The sequence below is a fragment of the Rhincodon typus genome, chromosome 7, assembly GCF_021869965.1.
Source record: "Rhincodon typus isolate 14 chromosome 7, sRhiTyp1.1, whole genome shotgun sequence".
In the NCBI taxonomy this organism is placed as follows: Eukaryota; Metazoa; Chordata; class Chondrichthyes; order Orectolobiformes; family Rhincodontidae; genus Rhincodon; species Rhincodon typus.
This window is the reverse complement of record NC_063338.1, coordinates 42,839,864-42,854,372: the sequence shown is the minus strand read 5'-3', so window position 1 is coordinate 42,854,372 and position 14,509 is coordinate 42,839,864. Positions and strand designations below refer to the sequence as shown.

General features: G+C 41.3%; 1 protein-coding gene across 6 annotated transcripts in view; it reads right to left on the bottom strand.

Annotated features, from left to right (window-relative positions):
* The window catches only part of atf2 (activating transcription factor 2), a 139,896-nt gene extending 130,466 nt beyond the window's left edge, over positions 1 to 9,430 (bottom strand). For 4 of the 6 annotated variants that reach the window (XM_020529188.2, XM_020529326.2, XM_048598752.1 and 1 more), the window contains exon 1: positions 9,337 to 9,430. The gene's annotated coding sequence lies outside the window, so the exon portion shown is untranslated. Of the gene's footprint in view, positions 1 to 8,923; positions 9,152 to 9,202; positions 9,226 to 9,336 lie in introns of those variants that run through there. The other 2 variants (XM_048598750.1, XM_048598747.1) reach the window with 2 other exon arrangements.
* Positions 9,431 to 14,509: the final 5,079 nt, after the last annotated feature.

The window sequence follows — 14,509 nt, the reverse complement described above, 5'->3', positions numbered from 1 at the left end:
CTTCCTGCTCCTCTGATGCTGCTTGGCCTGCTGGATGAACACAGCAGGCCAAGCAGCATCAGAGGAGCAGGAAAGCTTTTTCGCTCCTGATGCTGCTTGGCCTGCTGTGTTCATCCAGCTCTACACCTTGTTATCTCAGATTCTCCAGCATCTGCAGTTCCTACTATCTCATGGCATAATTCGGACTTCTTTAAGTTACCATGCTTATACGGTTGCACATAAGCTGTAAAGGTCTTCCACACAAAATGGATAGACTGTGCACAAATAAAAATTAAACAGCTTTTAATGTCATAGTGCCTTTCCTGGCATCAGGACGTCCAAAGTACTTCAAAGTCATTTAAGTGTAGTCACTGCCACAATTAGAAAACATAGTAGCCAATTTGTGCAAATTTTCACAAACAGCAATGTCATAATGACTTAGTAACCTATTTATTACTTCTGAAAGAGACAGCAGGAACTTGATTAAATATTTCAATCAAAAAGGTGCCATGTGCAATAGCATAACCGTACTACAGAACTGAACTGCAGTGTCTAGATATGTGCTCAAGTCTCGGGACTTGAGTCAATGACTTCCTGAGTCAGAGGGCATGAGAGCTACCATCACAGCTGACACAAAGGTGGGCTTCATCAAAAATTCCGCCGTGACATACAGTTAGATTGGAGAGTTGGGCGGAGAAATAGCAGATGGAGTTCAATCCAGGCAAATGCGAGGTGATGCATTTTGGAAGATCCAATTCAAGAGCGAACTATATGGTAAATGGAAAAGCTCTGGAGAAAATTGATGCACAGAGAGATCTGGGTGTTCAGGTCCACTGTACCCTGAAGGTGGCAATGCAGATCGATAGACTGGTCAAGAAGGCACACGGCACGCTTTCATTCATCGGACGTGGTATTGAGTACAAGAGTTGGCGGGTCATGTTACAGTTGTATAGGACTTTGGTTCAACCACATTTGGAATACCGCGTACAGTTCTGGTCGGCACATTACCAAAGGATGTGATGCTTTGGAGAGGGTACAGAGGAGGTTCACCATGATGTTGCCTGTTATGGAGGGCGCTAGCTATGAAAAGAGGTTGAGTAGATTAGGATTATTGACATTAGAAAGACTGAGGTTGAGGGGGGACCTGATTGAGGTCTACAAAATCATGAGAGGTATAGACAGGGTGGATAGCAACCAGCTTTTTCCCCCCAGAGTGGGGGACTCAATTACTAGGGGTCACGATTTCAAGGTGGGGGGGGGGGGGGGGTTGAAGGGAGAGTTCTTTACGCAGAGGGTGGTGGGGGCCTGGAACGCGTTACCAGCGGAGGTGGTAGAAGCGGGCACGATAGCATCATTTAAGATGTATCTAGGCAGATACATGAATGGGCAGGGAGCAGAGGGATACAGATCCTTGGAAAATAGGCTCAGAGATAGTAGGAACTGCAGATTCTGGAGAATCTGAGATAACAAGGTGTAGAGCTGGATGAACACAGCAGGCCAAGCAGCATCAGAGGAGCAGGAAGAATGACATTTCGGGCCTAGACCCTTCTTCAGAAAAAATTTCATAAAAATGTCTTTATTAGCGAGGAGTTCTTGACAGACTGGTCAAATTTGACATCAAAGTCACTATGTAAAAATGAAAGAATTGGCACTTATTACAATCTAAGATAAATTAGTTACATTTCCTTTCTTTATCCAGGGAACCACAATGGTGGTATGTGTATGTTGAAGAAGTGTCTGATCAAAATTGTTGAGCTGGATCATAAGTGTAAGCATTGCGTGACATCAGAGACAGGGAAGAGTTACATGGACATTTTGATCTAGGCTGAAGTCACACCCTTAGATTTGAACGTGGTACAGATCTGATTTATGGTCGGGATAGCATGCTGCGCCTGAAAGTCAGACAGATAAGGGAACTCCAGCAGTAGCACTGGAATAGCATCTTTGACTTTACCCAGCAAGGTTCCTTCTGCTCAGATGGATGAGAGCAAGATCCGCATGGACGATAAGCAAACATAGCACCATCAAGGGAGCAAATCCAATGCCACCTTACTTTCAAATGCTCTGTCATATACTTAAGGCTCTCTGTCCCTTCTGAAAGACTCTGCTTATTTTCCACCCAAGTCATTGTTATACTCTACAACCTTCGCACTTCTTCAACAACTTTTGAATTTAACCTTTTTTGAATTTTGTTCATTACACCAAGCCTTCATTAGTTTAAAGCCCTATACACTGCCCTAGAAGTGGTATACTGAGGAGGGAGGAGGTGTTACACCTTTAGCAATTGTAGGGGAAGAGAGGGAGTGAGGGTGGATGTGCGGGAGATGAGTTGGACCTGGTTGAGGGCCCTGCTGATAACGGTACTGGGGAACCCTTGGTTGAGTCTCATCACCCCACTAGCCAGATTGTTATCCACTCCTTTGTCTCTTCTCCCTCTTTGGGCTCTATCCCCACGTACTGTTTACTCCTTACTCCTTACCCTCCTCTCCCCACCCTATCTTCCGCATAAAAACTGACACTTTCCTAGCTACCATCAGTTCTGAGGTGGACCCAAAACGTTAACTTTGCATTTTCTTCACAGATGCTGCCAGACCTGCTTTTCCAGCAATTTCTGTTTTTGTTTTTTATCTACTTTATCCTTGAAATGTATGCTACTCAATCTGCTACTCACCTTGACTATTGCCTGTGGTAATGAGTGGCATGCTGTCATCACTTTTTGAGTGAAGTTTCTCCTATATTGCAATCCTGATTTCTTGGTGCTTATCTTATTTCATGGCTTCCACTTTTGCAATCTACTGCAAGTGAAACTCTCCCTGCGCCCGATTTACCAATGGCTTTCATAATTTTAAAGATCTTTGTTAGGTTGGCCTTCAGTCTTCGAGAAAAGAATTCCAGTCTGTTCATTCTGAAGAAAGGTCCTGACCCAAAACATCAGCTTTCCTGCTCCTCTGATGCTGCCTGGCCTGCTGTTTTCCTTCAGTTCCACACTATGTTATCACTGACTCCAGCATTGGCAGTTCTTACTATCTTCCAGTCTGTTCATCCTTTCTTGATAGGTACAACCACATAGACTGATTTAATATCATTGTAAATTTGTTTTGCACTTTGTAATAATGTAGTGACCAGGACCATACAATCGAAGTCTAAGTGTTGCATTTGAAGTGTTTTTTTTATATCTTGTTAGTTTATGCTTCTTTTAATACATCAATTTCTTGATCATCCTTGCTGAATTCTAAAATCTTCACGCTCCTTAGGCTTATTGTATGTGGCAATATTATTAGCTTCCCCATTAATTAGATACTCACTTTAACATCCTTTAGTTTGAGTTGAACCTCTGGTCTAATTTTACTATTGTATCGTTTAATGTAGTTTTTGAATCTACCCAGCCAACTCATCCTTCATACACATAATTTGCTTTAAGACCGTCTTCCGTGACTTAACTAACTCACTCAAACTATAAATTTCTCACAGTATGGTCACAAATCCCAAGAAAGTTTTTCATTACAATGTGATTAAATTAACCCTTTTCTCACTACACAATACTAGATCTCAAAAAGTTTGTTCCCTAGATGGTTCTTGGCACAGTGTAAAAATATCTTTCTTTTAAACTTGGTTTGCTCAGTTTAAATGAAGGGTCAAGTCCCACCTGATTACTGTGTTATGTTTGTTACATGCACCTTATTAGGAGTTAATAGAAAAAATTTGAGGAGCTAGAACCACAATTGCAATCTAGAACTTTGCAGATAATCATGTTTGATTATTACTTGATCCATGCACAAAATGGCACAGGGACCAACAAATGTGGAGATTAAATGTGCGGCTGAAAGAATGGTAAGAGAGGCAGGATTTTTGAGTCATGGGGTAGTAGCACCAGTACTAGGAAAAGAGAAAGCCATTCCTCTGAAATGTGGCACCTTTTATAGATTCACAGAATCCTTACAGTGGGAGGCCAGCCTCGGTCCATCAAGACCACACCGTCCCTCCTTGGAGCATCCCAGACCCACCACCTACCCATCCACCAACCCACCCCGACCTCCACACACACACACACACACACACCAGGCTTTGTTATCACATAGTCTGCTATTGTACAGAACCCATTGTTAGCCACTAACAGTCTCCATTAACAGCTATTCACCCTCCTAACCAGATCGCTATCTACTTCTTTGTCTGTCCAACTGTTCTTCTCTTCTCTCGCCTTGGGCTCTATCCCCACCTTTTGTTTACTCCTTACCCCCTCTCCCCACCCTCTCTTCTGCATAAAAGCCAACATTTTCCTAGCTACCATCAGTTCTGTGGAAGGGTTACCGAACCCAAAACTTTAACTCTGATTTCTCTTCAGACCTGCTGAGCTTTTCCAGCAATTTCTGTTTTTGTTTCTGATTTACAGCAGCCACAGTTCTTTTGGTTTTTAAACTGGATAAACATGTGGAAAAATGTAACACAAGTAATGCTGATAACATTAGAAGAAGATCGTGAGGAGGCTTGTGTGCAGCTAAAACATCAGCTTAGACTGTTTGGGGTGAACAGCATGTTTCTGTGTTGTTCGGTTATGTAGCTCTATGTAAAAAAAATTCTATACCAAAAGGAACAGATGAGCAAAAGTAAGTTTGGACCACCTACTAGAGATAGAGGGAAGAAAAATTAAAATGGAGAAGAAGGAAATGGCAGAGACACTAAACAAATACTTTGTACTTGTCTTCATGGCAGAAGACGGAAATATTCCAGAAATGGTGACAGTCTAAGGGCCTAATCAGGATGAGATATTCCAAGAAATAAGAAATATAATGAAGAAATTACTGGGACTAAGTGTTGACAAACCCTTTGGATTAATAGCCTGCATCCGAAATTTTTGTTATGGATGGTTATGACCTTACATAATAACTCTATTCTAGAATGATTGCAATGGATTGGGAACAACACACACAATCCTGGTCATTTGAGAGTGAAGAGAGGGAGAGAAATAACAAGAAAGCTAGTTACAAATCAATTGGTAAAATATTAGAATCTATTCTTAAAAACTTGGTAACAGGGCATTTAGAAAATCATAGTATAGTTATGACTAGGCAAAGCCAACACAGATACATGAAACAGAAAACATGCTTGATACATCTATTTGTTTCTTGAGATTGCCATTATCAGTATCTGGGGGAACCAGTGGATAAATTTGTCAAAAAGGTATTTGACCAGGTCCCACACAAGATGTCATTACACAACACTGGGGGTCAGGGGATTATGTAACACAAATTGAGGATTGATATGTGGACAGAAGTGAAAAGGTACTCAGAGTACATAACTGTGCCATATTGTGTGAACTTACTGTTATTGCAATTACACCACACGTATTTGAATCTTTCTGACTGATGTTTTGTAACTACAGAACTGAAGACAGAAATTTTGTTATTAATAACTTCCATCTCATTGAGGAAATTTCACGCTAATCTGCATCCAAGAAATCGCTGAGAACTTTGCTCACATTTTAACAGTTGTGATACAAGTGTATTCTAAAATAATCAATAATCAAAAGGTCTATTTTCCCTAATTCCCAATATAACTTCAACCATTGAAAGTAAACAATTTCAAATTAGTCTACCAAGTCTTTGAATACCAACAGAAATTCCTGGAACAACATACACTTCTTCAATCTCTGGACTAAAAAATGTTAACTCTATTTCTCTTTCCACTGATAGCAGATCTGGCACTAAGTTGTTCCAGACTTCCAGCAACCACAGTTCTTTGGTGTTTCCATTTGGATATCTATTTATCCTCACAAAACCGGAGATATTTCATAAAAATATATTCTATGTGAAGGAATGACTCAGATCCACTTCTACCTTCATTTAAGTACAACTGCACAAGACAACTAAACAAAATAGATCCTGTAACTTCAACTTGAAAGTTATTGTTGTCTTCAATATCAAAGTACAAATTTGTATAGAGTTCTTCAAAAAGAACAAAAGCTTCCCATATTTAGCAAGTGTATTTTGCCATAAAATTGACACAATAGCATTCAATGCACCAAAGCAAATATTCCAGCCAGGTGTTTCCTACTCTTCTCCGTCCATGTTAAACATATTTTCCTACATACTACCACTCAATCCTAAGTTACCAGTTATTAAGTGTTTCTGAAACAAAAAAAAAAATCACCTTGAACTTTTGGTTCAAAGCACATTATAGCAGAACAAAAATACAGACCCAATAAATGTACGCTCTAAGATGTGCAGTGGTGTACATATATGGCTGCTCTGAAGATCCACAAACGGGCACTTAGATGCCGACGCCACTTGCAGGATTGACTTTCAGTTCCAGAAGGCACTGCCATGCTGAGATCTCAAGAGGTCCACGCAGAAGCAAAAATTAGCAGGAACACTGCTTGTGGCTGTGTAATGATTTACACTAAGTGCAGCATAAAATTACATAGATAATTTGATATTTTATAACTTTGAAAATAAATATCTTCACTTCATAGACTGAAGAGCTTCTGTCTTTTTGTCTGACATTGAATCATAGAATCCCCACAGTGTGGAAGCAGGTCATTTGGTCCATCAAGTCCACACCAACATCCAGGCAGCATCTCCCTACCCTATAACCCTGCATTTCCCATGGCTAATCCACCTAGCCTGCACATCCCTTGATGTTATGGGCAATTTAGCACGGCCAATCGACCTAAGCTGCACAAGGAAACCGACACACCCGGAAGAAACCCATGCAGACATGGGGAGAACGTGCAAACTCCACCATCCTAAAAAGGCAGCTATGAGTGGTAGAAACCAGGAAAGTACCAAAGACCAAAGAGAACTTGACGTGTATATTCCTGAAGGTAGTAGGGCAGATATGTCAGCCAAGTTAGATATTTGCTTTTATTAGCCAAGGCACAGAATACAAGAGCAGGGAGGTTATGCTCAAATTGTATAATATGAGGATTAAGCCGCAACTGAAGTACTGCATGATGTCTGATCAGCACATTAGAGGAAGGGTGCTGTTCTACTTGAGAGGATGCAGGGGATACTTACCAGGATGGTGCAAGAGTGTATATGAGGAAAGACTGGACAGGCTGGAATTATTTTCCTTACAGCAGTTAAGGTTGAGAAGTGACCTGATAGAGGTTTTCAAGATCATGAGGGACATTGATAGGAAGATACTTTTTTCCATTAGTACAGAGATCAAAAACCAGGGGACATAGATTTAAGGTAAGAGGTTGAAGGCTAAGTTGAGGAGAAAATTTCCTGGAACTAACTGCCTGAAAGGGTGGTAAAATCAGAAACTCTTCTTACATTTAAGCAGTATTTAGATATTCATTTGCATTGTCAGAACCTCTAGGGCCATGGACAAAAATGGGATTAGTGTAGTCAGATCTTTGTTGACTAGCGCATACAAAATGGACCAAATGGCCTCCTCCGGTGCTACTACATCAGATTCTAAAACACAAACCTCTGCATTTGTTAACTGCTAAGGTTACAGCCTGAATTGGGGAGTTCTTGTGGGGCAGTGGTAGTGTTCCTACCTCTGAGCCAGAAGGCTTGGATTCAAGTCCCACCTGCTCCAGAGTTGTGTCATAACTTGTCTAAATGGGTTGATTAAAAATATCTACAGCCCAAGTTAAATCAATATATATCAATTGCATGCTCGCTGGGTGCATTTAATAATAGTGTAATCATTTTTAAAGTCATGAAAGAAATCCTTTTCTGAATCATTGGTCATTGCTCAGACAACACATAGCTTTTGATGAAATCTGGCACCATGTATTTCTAAACTGATTTGGAAGCCCCATTAAAAATACATTTACGGTTCTCAATTTTGATCTCAATCACCATCTGTGCTGTAGTTGATTCATCTTCCTTAGACTCCTTTTCTCTTAAAGCAAGAAATCTCCAGGGTCCTCTTGTTTGCCTCATCTGGTTCCATCTTCAGATCAATGACTTACACTGATCATTCACCCCTACCCATGCTTTTCATGATTCTATTCTACATAGAATGCTGCATACAATATATCACCATTCCTTCAAAAGTCCAACAGATAAATCATTCTGCAATGAAGCAGCATCATTGAAACAAATATTTTTTTCATTTTTTTAAAATGCATACCATTTCCTCAATCTCTGGCAAGTATAATATATTGTACTGCTACCATGCCTTTGATTTTTCATCCATTGTCCTTGTCCGTCAACGGATAACATTGGACTGCACAGTTCTTGTGACTTCAAATAGCAATCCCACATCACTTAAAAATGTAGAAACCTACATCGTCATGTTTCAAACATTTATTACTTTCCCCTCAATGACACAACAAAATCAAGACTTCAATAATGCTGTCAATTTAGACAGTTCCTTCCGCCACCTTTCTAATATTGCTGAAAACAACAAGAGGCCTTTTCACTCTCAAGCATGTTTCTATTTTGTGTTATGATACCACCTTAGTGTTGCTTCAAACTTTGCTTCCTGTTTCCTAAGTATCAAATACATTGCCCTACAAAGTATTTTTCCTTCTGATGAATGCTTGTTTTCAAAACTGTAGAACTCTTGTTTTTTATTCCTTCGACAAGATTTTGAAAATTAAGCTTGGCGTCACGTAATTTTGATTTACCTTGGTGGTGTCGATAGGCACTATGGACTTTTGGCCTACACCCGAGCTTCCCATTAACAAATATACTTGCCTATCGGATTTTAAAACTGTTTATTACTGAAGAAAACAGAAGCAGTATTTATACTTTCTACGGCTGGGAAATAGCCATTATTGACTCTTAATTAATTCCTTTAGAACCCGAAACCAATGATAAGATTAAACGCGATTCGTTTGGTTGGAGGTGCAGGATTTCATACGGTACATCATTAATAACAAGACGCTACAAATTTTGGTTCAACTTGCTGTGTGAATCGCATTAACGTCCCCAATGTACGATTTGACTCGGTTACAACGCAGCAATACCAATGACAAGGATACTACCGGTCTGCTTTCTAGGGAACGAGACACTGGTTGGATTTTCTACCGTTCGTCTCATACAGATGTGTCCACTTCTAGAAGAGTACCACGATTCAAGACCAGAAAGACCCCGCCCTTTACTTAACACAAGCGGTTACTCGGGAATTTGTGCGACTCCAGAGAACAGGAGTAAGCCGCACTGTGAGGAAACCTCCTCCAACTGGAAGGAAGCCTCAGGAATCGGAGCCCCAGCGGCCGGGGAGTGTCGCCATATTAACAAATAACGTTTGTGAACAGACCCACCCCGGAGCCGCTCGCCGCTCACACACCCAAGCCCCATGACCAGAGCTCATTGTGAAAATAAACGCCGCTCCAAATGTCATGAGAAGAAGCCCAGAGCCGTCTAGATTACTGATTATCGTTGTTTACAAACTTACCACAAGGGCTGATTCTTGCTCACGGCCAATCGGACGAAAACTCGCGAGAGTTCAACACAGGAACCCTCGGCCCTACGTCACCTGGTCACATGACACAAGGCTGGGTAGCGGTGTCAGGTTAAGGGTGAGCCATTAGTACACAAGAAGCTATTGTGGGTCAGTCAATGGTCACTGGAGGGACTCATGGGGGGGTTAGTTATTGGTAACATGACAAGAAAGAACCACTATGCGGCAGTTCATACTGACTGGTGAACGGGAGGGAACCAATTTTGGTCAATTAATGGTAAACAGTGTGGTTTAAGGACGGTCCACCAGCGCCTACACTACTCCGACAGTGTCCCTTATTTTTAATAGTTGGTAACCTGATTATGGGGCTCAGCTAACAAACAGAATCCTACAGTTGCAGAATTTGATTCAATCATCTGAAACATTGAGGGTGGAGGGTAATGGCAGTGCCTCAGGAAAAGAATCTGTGATGTGTAGTCATCCCAAATGGAAATTCTGACATATCCAAGATGGAACGATAGAAAAGTAGTCTGTCAACATGGAATGGAAAAATGAGCTGTGTTCCACCAGCAGACATCAAAGATCATAGAATCCCTACAGTGTGGAAATAGGCCCTTCGGCCCAACCGACCCTCACAGCATCCCACCCAGACCAATCCCCCTATAACCCACCTAATCTGCACATCCCTGAACACTATGGGCAATTTAGCTGAGCCAATTCACCGAGCTTGTACATCTTTGTTCTGTGGGAGGAACCCTACGCAGACACGGGGAGAACGTGCAAACTCCATACAGACAGTTGCCTGAGGGTGGAATCAAACCTGGGTTCCTGGTGCTTTGAGGCAGTAGTGCTAACCATTGAGCCACCGTGCTACCCAAATTAGCAACCAATATGCTGTTTGGCACGGGTGGGGAATATGGAACAACAGGTGAGAATGCAAGTTGTGAGGATGACACAAAAAGTTTACAGAAAGATATAGACAGGCTAAGTGAGTGGGCAAAGACTTGGCAGATGGTATACAATGTGGGGCAAATGTGAGATTATGCACTCTGGTGCAAAGAATAGAAGAGATGAAATTTATTTAAATAGAGACTGCAGAAAGCAGCAGAATAAAGGGATTTGGGGGTCCCTGTGCCTGAATCACAAGTTCAATCTTGATGAATAATAGGAAAGGCAAACAGACTATTGGCCTTTATTTCAAAAGGAACAGAGTGTAAAAACAGGAAAGTCTTGCTAAAACTATAAAAGGCACTAGTCATACCATAAAAAAAAACAGAAATTGCTGGAAAAACTCAGCTGGTCTGGCAGCATCTCTGGACAGTCACAGCGTAGTACAGCATGGAAACAGGCCCTTTGGTCGAAACTGATCCATGCTGACCTTTCAATTGCCTGCATTTGGCCCATATCCTTCTAAACCCTTCCCATCCATGTACCTACCCAAGTGTTTTTTGAATGTTGCTATCGTACCTGTCTCAACCGCTTTTTCTGGCAGCCCATTCCACATACACACCACTCTCTGGGTGAAGAAGTTGCCCCTCAGGTTCTTCTTAAATCTATCCCCTCTTACCTTAAACCTATGCCCTCTAGTTTTCAATTCCCCATCTCTGGGAAAATATGCATTCATCCTATCTATGCCCCTCATGATTTTATACACCTCATTCGCCTATGTTCGAAGGAATAAAGTCCCATCCTGGCCAAGCTCTCCCTATACTCAGGCCTACTAGTCCTGGCAACATCCTCGTAAATCTTCTTTGCACACTTTCCAGTTTAACTATGTCTTTCCTATAGCAGGGTGACCAAAATACTCCATGTGCGGCCTCACCAACGACTTATACAACTGTAACATAACATCCCAACTCCTATACTCAATGCCTTGACTGACGAAGACCAGCATACTAAATGCCTTCTTCACCATCCTGTCCACCTGTGATGCTGTTTTCAACAAACTATGTACTTGTACTCCTCGGTCCCTCTGTTCCACAACACTCCTCAGGACCTTACCATTTACTGTATAAGTCCTACTGTGGTTTGACTTTCCAAAGTGCAAAACCTCAAATTTACCTGTATTGAATTGCATTTACCAACCCTCAGCCCAATTCTCCATTTGATCAAGATCCATCTGTAATTTTTGATAACGTTCTTCGATATCAACAATACCTCCCGATTTTGTATCATCTGCAAACTTACTAATTATGCCTTGTACATTCACATTCAGATCTTCCCTACTTGCTTTCCTTATTTCCTTAGCATTCATGATTCTCTGCTCAGTAAACACGGAGGAGAAATATTCGTTAAAAATCTTACCCATTTCCTGTGGCTCTACATGTAAATGACCATGCTGATCTTTAAGGGGAGCTATTCTCTCTCCAGCCACGCTTTCACTTTTAATAAAGCTATAGAACGTCTTGGCATCATCTTCAATCTTATCTACCAGATCCATCTCATACCCTGTTTGCTCTTCTGGTTTCCGTCTTGTGTGCTCCTACATTATTTATGGTCATCTAGGGATCCACTTGAGCCCAATAGCTTAAATCCAATGTACGCCTTCTTCATTTTCCTGACCAGAGCCTCACTATCCTTCGTCAGCCAGGGAAACCTAAACCTGCCAGCTTTTCCCTTCACCCTAACAGGGATATACTATCCCTGGGCTCTTGATATCACACTTTTAAAAGCCTCCCATTTGCCAGTCGTTCCTTCTCCTTCAAACAGACTCACGCAATCGACCTCATCTAGATCCTGCCTAATGGTCCCAAAATTAGCCCTGCTCCAATTTAACACCTTAACCTGTGGATTGTCCTATCTTTACTATAACTATGTTAAAACTAATAGAGTTATGATCACTGGACCCAACGTGCTCGCCGACTGACACTTCAGTCATTTGCCCGGCCTCGTTTCCTAACAGGAGGCCCAGTGTTACCTCTCGAGTTGGGTCCTCTATGTATTGATTTAGGAAACTTGGACACATTTGACAAATTACACTGTGGATGGCCAAGTCAATACAGGGGAAATTAAAATCTCCAACCAATACTACTCTATTATTCCTACAGGTATCTGCAGTCTCTCTCCACATCTGCTCCTCTAGTACCCACTGGCTATTTGAGGGTCTATAATACAGTCCCAACAGAGTGACCATCCCCTTCTTGTTTCTAAGTTCTAACCATATGGCCTCATTTGATGACCACTTAAGAATATCCTCTCTAAGCACTGTTGTTATCAAGTATTAAAACTTTAGACCATGAGACATAGGAACAGAAGAATGCTGTTTGGCCCGTTAAGTCTGCTCTATCGTTCAATGAAATCACGGCTAATCTGGTAATCCTCAACTCCACTTTTCTGCCTTAACCCCATAACCCTCGATTCCCTTACTGATTAAATATCTTCTTCTATCTCAGCCTTGAATATTCTTAATAATCCATTATTCATAATAATTCTTAATAATCAGAGTTAACGTTTCAGGTCCAGTGTTTGCACTTCAGAACACTAGTCAGACCATGCCTAGAATACTGAATAGTTTAGGTCCCCTTACTGAGTGAAAGATATATGGCATTACAGGCAGTCCACAGCAGGTTCACAAGGATGATTCCAGGTATGGAGGGATTTTTGTATGAAATGTTGAGTAGGTTAGACTTGAACTCATTGGAGTTTAGAACAATTAGTGGAGACTGCACTGAAACATAAAAGATGCTAAGGGAACTTTACAGGGTAGATGCAGAGTGGTCTTTGCCCCTTGTGGGAGAATCTAAGACAAGAGGACATAATCTCAGAAGAGTTGCCCATTTAAAACAAGGATTTTCTTTTCTCAAAAAGTAGTGAATGCGTGGAATTCTTTACTGCAGAGGACTCAGGCTGCATTATTAAGAATATTCAAGGCTGAGATAGACAGATATTGAATCAGTAAGGGAATCAAGGGATATGGGGATAAAGCAGGAAAGTGGAGTTGGCGCTGATCAGATCAGCCATGATTTCATTGAACACTGGAACAGACTTAATGGGCCGAATAGCATTCTTCTGTTCTTATATCTTATGGTTTAAAGTTTTAAGACTTGTACTGTACTAGGCAAACTAAAAGCAACATTAACTAAACGCTATCTCAGTACACAACCTAAACACTAAACAATGGAAACAATTAACTTCAATTAACCCAAAAATTCACCTATTGTTATACTTTAACCTATCCATCGTCAGATCAGCCAGCATCTCATTAAATGACAGAGCAGTCTTGATGGTTTGAATGGCCTACTGCTCCTACATCTTGTAAGACCATAGGAAATAGGAACAGGAGTAGGCTGTTCAACAACATCTTTCCCTTACATAAGGGGACCAAAACTGCTCATAGTACTTCAAATGTGGTCTCACCAGTAGCTTGTACAATTGCAGGAAGACTTCCCTATTCTTCTACCCCAATTTCTTGAAATAAAGAGCCAAAGTTCCATTAGCCATCCTGATTACCTGCTGTACCTGTGTGCTAGCTTTGTGTTTCATGCACAAATTCCCCCAAGTCCCTTTGTATTGCAGCTTTCTGCAGTTTTTCTGTTTAAATAATATTTTGTTCTTTGTTCTCCCTCCCAAAATGAATAACCTCCCATTTTTCCCACATTACAAGCCATTTGCCAACTTTTTGCACACTCACCTAACCTATCAACAGGTTATGGTCTAATTTGATTGTCTTTTAGATCATAGCACCAAGGAACGGCATCTAGGCAAGAAATTGCAGTTGGGAACTTCAAAAATGATGGTGCAAGGGAGGAAAAGGATCAAATTTAGGCAGTAGCATGCCGTACAGAGCCACATGTCCTACAAACAAGGATCGGATCAATGCTCAGCAGTTCTGAAGCAGAGTAGTGAATGATGTTTGACGGTTGAACAAATAACAGGAGGAGGAAACTCCATAAATATCTTCATCCTCAATGAATGGGAAGCCTAGAAAGCTATGTTAAAAAAGAACAGCCATCTTCAGCCAGAAATGCCAAGTGGTTGATTCATCTGAAACACCTCGGAGTCCTTGACACCAAAGATGTCAGCTTTCCGCTGATTCAATTCTCTGTACTGGAAATTCAAGTATGTGAATGAACTCCCATTTCTTCAGAGATAGTAGGAACTGCAGATGCTGGAGAATCTGAGATAACAAGGTGTAGAGCTGGACGAACACAGCAGGCCAAGCAGCATC